This window comes from Tachysurus fulvidraco, chromosome 15, assembly GCF_022655615.1.
Source record: "Tachysurus fulvidraco isolate hzauxx_2018 chromosome 15, HZAU_PFXX_2.0, whole genome shotgun sequence".
NCBI classification, from domain to species: domain Eukaryota; kingdom Metazoa; phylum Chordata; class Actinopteri; order Siluriformes; family Bagridae; genus Tachysurus; species Tachysurus fulvidraco.
The window spans coordinates 21,595,448-21,605,447 of record NC_062532.1 but is presented as its reverse complement, the minus strand read 5'-3'; the positions used below and the strand labels follow the sequence as shown (position 1 = coordinate 21,605,447).

The 10,000-nt window shown below is 44.3% G+C and overlaps 1 protein-coding gene across 1 annotated transcript in view; it reads right to left on the bottom strand.

Moving 5' to 3' along the window:
* Positions 1 to 10,000, bottom strand: part of rarab (retinoic acid receptor, alpha b) — an 88,218-nt gene that overhangs the window by 65,756 nt on the left and 12,462 nt on the right. Inside the window, 1 exon segment of the mRNA XM_047800981.1 lies at positions 3,652 to 3,729. The gene's annotated coding sequence lies outside the window, so the exon portion shown is untranslated.

Genomic DNA, 10,000 nt, shown 5'->3' with positions numbered 1-10,000 from the left:
TAAGTTCAACACAGAGAAAGCAAACTTTACTCATTCTGGCTAATCGAATATATCTGGCAAAAAAAAAAAGAGCCGAATTGTTCTTTAATTGTTGTTTATAAGATTCTTCGTCTCCACAGATTCCACAGTAACGTCGTTATTTTTCCGCAAAATGAAGCCTGGAAGTAAAAATCCACCAATAACGGTACAGCCTGAGAGATCCATCTGTACAGCAATATAATAACATCCTGGGTTATAAAGGAGAGGAGAGGAGGAGGAGGAGGAAGAGAGGAAGAGAGGAGAAGTGTTTGCCTGTACATACGTTGCTAATCGTCCACGTCGCTAGTTACCACGTCGCTAGTTACCCACGTCGCTAGTTACGCACGTATGTATTTGCTGATTTTATGCTTAAAAAAACTGTTTATAAGCAAAAGGACGTTTAGAAAAATGCCGTATTCGTCTCTCAATATCAAATGATGTGCTGACGGTTTACAAAGAATTATCATGCTAACAAAAACACCCAAACCCGTAGGTTTATAATGTTATCTAACCTGCTTCACTTCCACACTCGTATCAACAACAGACAGTAAATAAATAAATAAATAAATAAATAAATAAATAAATAAATAGAAGAGTGTAAAGCCCGCCGGTGTTAATCTCCTCTCTGCCTTTCTGAGGCTCCACGTTTCATTATCACGTGTGATTACTAGCCATAATTTCAGCTGCAACGCTGCGTGTGATAGCAACAATCCTGTAGCGCTGTGAGCGATTCCACCGTGTCATTAGTTCTGCGAGAAACATCGCGACTCAAACCGCCAGCAGGTCTAAAGAGGCTCGAATACAAACAAGACCATTTATAACACACACACACATATACACACACACACTCACACACACACACTCGCACACTCACACACACACACACTCACTCACACACTCGCACACTCACACACACACACACACACACTCGCACACGGCTGAAATGTTCTTTAGGAGGAAACACAACACACTAAAGCGTGTAAAGAGGTTTTATTACATTATGACTGGGGGAAAGAGAGAGAGAGAGAGTGAGTGAAAGAGAGAGAGAGAGAAAGACAGACAGAGAGAGACAGAGAGAGAAAGATACAGACAGAGAGAGAAAGGGAGACAGAGAGAGAAAGACAGAGAGAGAGAGAGATACAGACAGAGAGAGAAAGGGAGACAGAGAGAGAGAGAGAGAGAGAGAGAGAGAGAAAGACAGAGAGAGAGAGAGAGAGAGAGAGAGAGAGAGAGAGAGAGAAAGACATACTATATATAGATCTCTATATTATATAATATATATAGAGATATAGTAGATGAGAGAGAAAGATACAGACAGAGAGAGAAAGGGAGACAGAGAGACAGACAGACAGGCAGAGAGAGAAAGGGAGACAGACAGAGAGAGAGAGAAAGAGAGAGAAAAAGATACAGACAGAGAGAGAAAGGGAGACAGAGAGACAGACAGACAGACAGAGAGAGAGAGAAAGAGAGAAAAAGATACAGACAGAGAGAGAAAGGGAGACAGAGAGACAGACAGACAGACAGACAGACAGAGAGAGAAAGGGAGACAGAGAGACAGACAGACAGAGAGAGAAAGGGAGACAGAGAGACAGACAGACAGACAGACAGAGAGAGAAAGGGAGACAGAGAGACAGACAGACAGACAGAGAGACAGAGAGACAGACAGACAGACAGAGAAACAGAGAGACAGACAGACAGACAGAGAGAGAGAGAGAAAGAGAGAAAAAGATACAGACAGAGAGAGACAGACAGACAGACAGAGAGAGAAAGGGAGACAGAGAGACAGACAGACAGACAGAGAGACAGAGAGACAGACAGACAGACAGAGAAACAGAGAGACAGACAGACAGACAGAGAGAGAGAGAGAAAGAGAGAAAAAGATACAGACAGAGAGAGACAGACAGACAGACAGAGAGACAGAGAGACAGACAGACAGACAGAGAGACAGAGAGACAGACAGACAGACAGAGAGACAGTCTCGTGGAGCAGCGCAGGGTCACGGTGCAGATTGTAAACATTTGGACACAGACACAGGATTTATTTTGTCTCTGGATTTCAGTGTGATGGGATTAATATAAAATGTGAACATGAGGTTACACACTGAGACTTACTGAGATGTGATACGTGAGATAAGTGATACGTGAGATGAGATAAGTGAGATGAGATAAGTGAGATGTGATATGTGAGATGAGATAAGTGAGATGAGATAAGTGAGATGATAAGTGAGATGAGATAAGAGAGATGAGATAAGTGAGATGTGATAAGAGAGATGAGATAAGTGATATTAAAAGAGAGATGAGATAAGAGAGATGAGATAAGTGAGATGTGATAAGAGAGATGAGATAAGTGATATTAAAAGAGAGATGTGATAAGTGAGATGTGATAAGTGAGATATTATAAGTGAGATATTATAAGTGAGATGTGATAAGTGAGATATTATAAGTGAGATGTAAGATGAGATAAGTGAGATATGAGAAATAAGATCTGAGACGTAACAGTGAGATCTAAGTACCAGTGGATTATTATAACAACCTGTTCAGCTGGTTTAGAACAACAACCTGACCACTGAACTTGTGTCCCCTCTAAACCCTGGACTCAGACGCCTCCAGAAGTATGTGTGTGTGTGTGTGTGTGTGTGTGTGTGTGTGTGTGTGTGTGTGTGTGTGTGTGTGTTAGATGACGAGTTTGTGTGTGTGTAAAAGTGTTTGCCTCTGTGTGTGTGTGTGTGTGTGTGTGTGTGTGTGTGTGTGTGTGTGTGTGTGTGTGTTGGATGAAGAGTTAGTATACGTGTATGTGTATACGTATTTGTGTGTGTATGTATTTGTGAGTATGTATGTGTGTGTGTTAGTGTGTGTGTGTGTGTGTGTGTGTGTGTGTGTGTGTGTGTGTATGTATTTGTGAGTATGTATGTGTGTGTTAGAGGAAGAGTTAGTGTGTGTGTGCATATTAGTGTGTGTGTATGTATTTGTGAGTATGTATGTGTGTGTTAGAGGAAGAGTTAGTGTGTGTGTGTGTGTGTTTGATTTCTTTTTCTCTGTGCCTGGCCATGGGGGGATTTGGTGTGTAGATACAAGCACATGTTTATTATTTCATCTCAAGCAGGTCTTAATCAAACACAACTGGAAATTGTGCGTGTGTGTGCGTGTGTGTGTGCGCGTGTGTGTGTGTGTGTGCGCGCGTGTGTGTGCGCGTGTGTGTGCGCGTGTGTGTCCCACTTTGCTCTTTATTTATGAGGAACAGTGACAGGCTTCCTGGAAACAATTTACATTCATTCAGCATGTTTACAACTGAATAATAAAAAACAAATAAATAATTCTTATGAGACGATGTTTAGTTTGGTCAAAATGCAAAAGTTTGTAAACAAAAACAAAAAACAAACAAAATAAAACACGGCCAACATTTTCTTCTCCAGTCTATAATTAAAATGATCGGTATGTCGGGTTCCATTTGATTCCATTTAAAAATCTTAAGCAGCAGGAAAAATAAATAGAGTACAAGCTCCTGCTGCTGCTGATGATGATGATGGTGATGAAGCCAGACAGCACACACACACACACACACACACACACACACCTCAGCTCTCCTCTGTCACACTAAGCCAATTCCTGTCTCAGCATTTCCACCAATATTTACCTTTAGTCAGTGTTCTACTGATACATAGCCAGTAATCCAGGTCAGGAATTAATCCTCCATGAAGGATCGAAGGAGCGTCTGCAGAGAGAGAGAGAGAGAGAGAGAGAGAGACAGAGAGAGAGAGAGAGAGAGAGATGGGCGAGGTTAGACATGGTCAACTCTACTGCACTTCCTGTACAATTAACACTGATGTGTTGCTTTAACAGGTGAGAGGATGACAAGATGATGTCATGAAGCTCCTAAAGTCTCCTTCCGTGACCCTGAAACCGAAATCTATACTTCCAGAAAACTTTAGCGCCTCAACAATGACTAGCAGTTACCATAGAAACAAGAGCGTGGTACAAGGAGAGCGTTAATCTGAGCCGGCGCTTTATTTTGCTGAATAGAAACCTCACAGCTACAATTTCCTGTTTGTGGACTTTAAGAATTTGTAGAGTTTCATCACTATTTCTGTTTTTCTCTACAACACTACAGGTGATATTATCATAGAAAAGATACAAAAATGTATAAACAGTTATTTTTCTCCACACAGACGTTTGTATGTTCAGAGTAAACGTCGATATCAAACCCATTTCTGCTCTCTGAGAAGCTCCGAGTGTTTGTTCATCTAAAAAGCAGCTCAGATTTCTCTTCCACACTAAAATTCAGTGTAAGATCATCGACAGAGGGACAAACACACGTCTAAAACACACCGAAAGTACGCCAGAGTCCTGATTTATTTTAGACCGGACTCACAGACACGACATCGGACGAGTCTTTGTACTGTCCCAGTAGAAAATGTCCCAGAAGTTCCATCCCAGTGTTAAAGGTGAGGTCTCCGATTTTTGAAAGCCGATGTTGACATTTGAAATGCCCAAAACAAACACGCCCCTAACCCAAACAGGTCCCGCCCCTGTATCGATAGCTCCGCCCACACATACATACGTAACCCAGGCGACTAACAGAAAGAAACGTGTCTTTATCATAGCTGAAGGGAAGAACAATACGATTGTAGATAAACAAACAAGCAAAAATGCCACACAAGCATAATGATGTAAAGGACAAAGGCATATATTAGTTCTGTGTAACAAAGCAAAACCAACGTTACTCACCTATCGAGAAGGAAAAAAGCGCCTCGGCGTCTTAAGTAAAGTCGGCCACATATTCACAGGTCGGAGTTTCCCGAGTCGATAACTCCTGAGCTAAACGCTGTTACTACACAAAACGCGGTTGTAGCTGCCTCTCTACATTACTACGATAGAAAAGAGGTGTTATTTGTGTAGTAACAGCGTTTAGCTCAGGAGTTATTGACTCGGGAAACTCCAACCTGTGAATATGTGGCCAACTTCCTGCTCCTTCAGTTCTCTCCAGCGCTGGAAAGCTGATCCTATATTAACACGTCCTACTTCTTGTCCTTATCGTAAGTCTTTCTTCTCTTTCTTTGTTTTTATCCTCCATGTCGACGTTAAAACCGCTTTCTGCTAATGTCACACATGCGCACTGAACACTCTCTCCGCCCATATCGACAAGCCCCGCCCCTTTCTGCTCATCGGCTACACGTTTGTTTTGTTTTTGTTTAGTTTGTCGTCCCGACTCGGTTTTCTAAAGCATTTCTCAAATAACGGAGACCGCACCTTTAAATGCTGCTAGAAAGGAATCTTCTGCTGCAACATTTGACCTCGTCACCATTTTTTTCCTGAAACCTCGTGACACAGAGCCTCAGAGTTTTATTCCTCAGACGCAGAATAACCGTGAAAGCAGAATATCTGGACGTTAATCAGAAACCCCTTTGTTTTAATGTGTCAGTGCTGAAGTTCTCCTCAGTCTGTTTAGTGCTCAGGCCTTTTGTTCTGCAGTAAACGAGGCTCTCCATCCTGACACCGAGGCGGTGTGTGTGTGTGTGTGTGTGTGTGTGTGTGTGTGTGTGTGTGTGTGTGTGTGTGTGTGTGTGTCACATCATCGATGATGACCCACTTTTGGACGGCTCCTGCCAATAAACATGCCCTGAAATATGACAAGCGGAATGAAGCTCGAGACGGACGGACTGACGGACGGATAGATGAGCGGAGGGGTGGGGGGAAGGGGGTTCAGGAAATCACTGAGACTTAATCCACCTGAATAATCGACTGAGCTTCAGAGAAGCAGAAGAGCTGAAAGAAAAGAGGTTTTTAAAAAAATGCTGAGAGAAAATCGGTGAAGCTTAACTTTCATCAGATATGTGTGTGTGTGTGTGTGTGTGTGTGTGTGTGTGTGTGTGTGTGTGTGAGAGTGTGAGAGTGTGTGTGTGTGAGAGAGAGAAGAGAGGGGAGGATGAGAGATTATCGGATGATTACAATTCGAGATTGCGGAGATGAGAGAAAAGAGAGAGAAATGAAAGGGAGAGAGGACGAGGGAGAAGAAGGAGAGAAGTGGAGAGAGAAACAGAGAGAGAGAGAGAGAAACAGAGAGAGTGAGAAAGAGAGAGAGGAAGGAGAGAGAGAGAGAAAGAAAGGAGAGAGAGAGAGAGAGAGAGAGAGAGAGAGAGAAAGGAGAGAGAGAGAGAGAAAGAGAGAGAGAGAAACAGAGAGAGAGAAAGAGCGAGTGTGTGAAAAGTAGAAGCTGTGGTAGTGTTTTTAAGGAATATACTGGAACAGTATCAGCTTACACACCACACACACAAATACACAACACACACACACACAAATACACAACACACACACACACACACACACACACACACACTTCAGGATCAAAGCTCTGAGTCCTGACGAGTGAACAGAAGCCTCTCACACACTCTTGTTCAATCAGATCTTTCAGGTTTTCAGGTTTCTAGTAAGAAATCTGAAGCTCGTTGCTGCTCTTTATTCAAAATGTGTGGAAAATCTGCATCATTTAGAAAAAACCACATTCCTCTGAGTATCACGGCGTTTGTTTGATGTTGCGTAAGTTTCTGCAATCGCAAAATCATGAAATCCTGGAGGAACTGATTAAGAACAACATGATGCAGTTTTGGCTGTACGAGTTCACTTCATGAAAGAAGGCACTCTACACAAACTGGGGTTCATTCACAGGAGTGAAAATCCTAGTCCTGACGAACAGAGGACACAAAATCCCGTCCACGGAAACTGCCGAGTTGCTGCTCCAGGTTTGAGCGACGCGGAGCAGCAGGGGGACAGAAAGACAACCCTGGCAGAAGAAGACAAATGATCACAGCAGGGTGGAAACTGACATGCAGACTTCAGTGCCTAATGGATGACCTGATGGAGATCAAAGGTCATCATCCTTTAACCCTTCGTCCTCACCCATCCACGCAGGACCACCCTGTGGTGAGGAGATGCAGGAGCTCACATCAGCAATCTGATCTCTTACGCCACGTCTGTTTTAGTAATCGAAATCTGGCAGATAATAAATGTACTCATTGTTCGAGGCTTACGTACCGTATATGGCTTGTTTTGCACACATACATTTTGTTCATGTATCTGGAAGCTTTTCTGTATAATGCAGGGTGCCAAAACTTTTGGTACGAGTCAACTTGACGTGTAATTTTCCCACATCGAGCATCAGCACAATGCCAAAGCTTTCAGTTAAATGTTCGTTTGGTATCGACCTAAGCTTAATATCAGAACTGACAGAAACGAACAATTTAGGGGCGGGGCTTGAAGCTCTGCTTAAAGCTGATTGGTTACGAGTGTTGCCACAATCGCTTGTTCTTTTTGTCTGTATTTTGTACACCTTCGAGATATTAATGATACAGAAACTCTTATTTGTTGAAAACAGAAACCACGCCCCCTTTACTGGGACTGACAGATATATAGGCCACGCCTTCTTTACATCACGCTACAGACACAGAAGCCACACCCTTCTTCACTGGGACCGACAGACTAACGCCATATTCAAAGGGCCATAACTAAAGGCCACGCCTTCTTTATTGTGACTGTCAGATAGGCCACGCCTCCATAAACATACAAGGGCCTATTTATAACGAACACCAAACAGTAATGCAGTTTGGCAGTTAATGTCAAAGACACACACACACACACACACACACACCTCGTCTGTTTAACACACCGCTATCGAACCACTGACCCAACACACTCCACACCGATCAATCGTTCTGTCCCAAGCAGCCTCCAGAGACACAGCAGGACTCTCCGTGTGTGTGTGTGTGTGTGTGTGTGTGTGTGTGTGTGTGTGTGTGTGTGTGCATCTCACTTCCATTTCACATTCAGAGATGAAAAGAATGTGAAATCATCTGGCAGCTGATCCTGCTATCGGATCTCCATCGAACACGTGAACGTTCGCCCGTACATCAGACAGCAGGTGACAGGAAGTGATGTAAAGACTATGTGCATCCTGTCACATTAACAAAGTGCGGTCTGTTAAATAATACTAGCAGGAGGCGGAATAGCGGTAATGTGGGCGGGGCCTAAATATTAAAGCTCAAATCGCTGTTAGGCGACTTGTCAACAAAACATTTGAATAGGATTTCGAACGGCATAACGGAGCCGTGTCGGCCACCCCGTCGCGTCGTCCCGGTCGCTCTTCCTCCTCCTCCCTGCAGTCTGCTCTTCATCACTTTTACTGTAACATTTGATTTTATTCCCGTTAAAAAAATCCCAGACGACTCGCAAGCTGCTGATCAAAAGCAGAAGTCGTCCTCCAGCCAAACGCTCAGCGAGACTCTACCACATCTGCTTCTTCTAATCTGCTGCGTTTCTGTTTCACCGCCGCTCTCGTTAATAACCGCCGCGACTCTGCCGGGCGTTCTCAGCAAGCCAGAGCTAATCCGGTTATTCTCAACAAATTTTCCCAACCGCGCTGCCATCGCCGCCGTGCGCCTCCGCCGACGCGGATTTAATCTGTGCTCTGTTAGAGCTTCCACATGTGAGCGCTCGACCGAAATGATCTGATTTACAGCTAAAACTAAAAAAACATGTCTGACAGAATCGTTTCAGGCGAACGCTTGCTTATGGTCTCGAAATCATAAAAAACACTCCGGGGGCTGAACGGGCGGGAAAATAATCAGCGTTGTGACGAATAACAAACCTCTCGTATCACGTCGACGGCACGTAATTCTTTTTATCCGTTTATAGTTACCTTTAACGTTAAGGTAAATAGTCACAGCTTCACCTTGGACACTGGAGACTCCTTCCACGTGTTACATAAACATCTCCTTACTAGGACCATTAGAAACATTACGGAGTAGACGCCGCTTGAACGGTGACAATAAAGGATGTCTGAGCTCCTTCACCACTTTGACTGCCAGTTTTGCCACCGCAGCAGTTCTGCATTATGACACTGGTTTCGGTGATATTTAGATTTGTTGTTCAACACAAAGAAACGAAACAGCCGATGGAGTCGTCTCTCATAGAAAGCGCCTTTAAGAAATGTTGATTTATTTTCACTTCTGCAAACAGCACTGAACAAACTGACACACACCCTGGAGCTTAACGTCTCCACCACAGTCACATGGAGGCTTTTACACAAAGCTCCTGACACGCACAGCCTGGATGAATAGATGTAACACTAACACACACACACACACACACACACACACACACACACACACACACACACACGTCATACTTCCCTCAATAGTAAGCTGTGTGAATCATCTGTTCAGGACAAATCGGCACGAGGCTTCACTGTGACGAGGGAAAAGCACGAGATTTGGAGGTGCGAGGACTTCAGAGTGATGATCGCGTGTCAGCTGTGACGTGGTGTGTTAGGAATGTTCGTGCATTTACAGAGACTGACAGATACAGAGGCCACGCCTCGTTTACAGAGACTGACAGATACAGAGGCCACGCCTCGTTTACAGAGACTGACAGATACAGAGGCCACGCCTCATTTACAGAGACTGACAGATACAGAGGCCACGCCTCGTTTACAGAGACTGACAGATACAGAGGCCACGCCTCGTTTACAGAGACTGACAGATACAGAGGCCACGCCTCATTTACAGAGACTGACAGATACAGAGGCCACGCCTCGTTTACAGAGACTGACAGATACAGAGGCCACGCCTCGTTTACAGAGACTGACAGATACAGAGGCCACGCCTCGTTTACAGAGACTGACAGATACAGAGGCCACGCCTCGTTTACAGAGACTGACAGATACAGAGGCCACGCCTCGTTTACAGAGACTGACAGATACAGAGGCCACGCCTCGTTTACAGAGACTGACAGATACAGAGGCCACGCCTCGTTTACAGAGACTGACAGATACAGAGGCCACGCCTCGTTTACAGAGACTGACAGATACAGAGGCCACGCCTCATTTACAGAGACTGACAGATACAGAGGCCACGCCTCGTTTACAGAGACTGACAGATACAGAGGCCACACCTCGTTTACAGAGACTGACAGATACAGAGGCCACGCCTCGT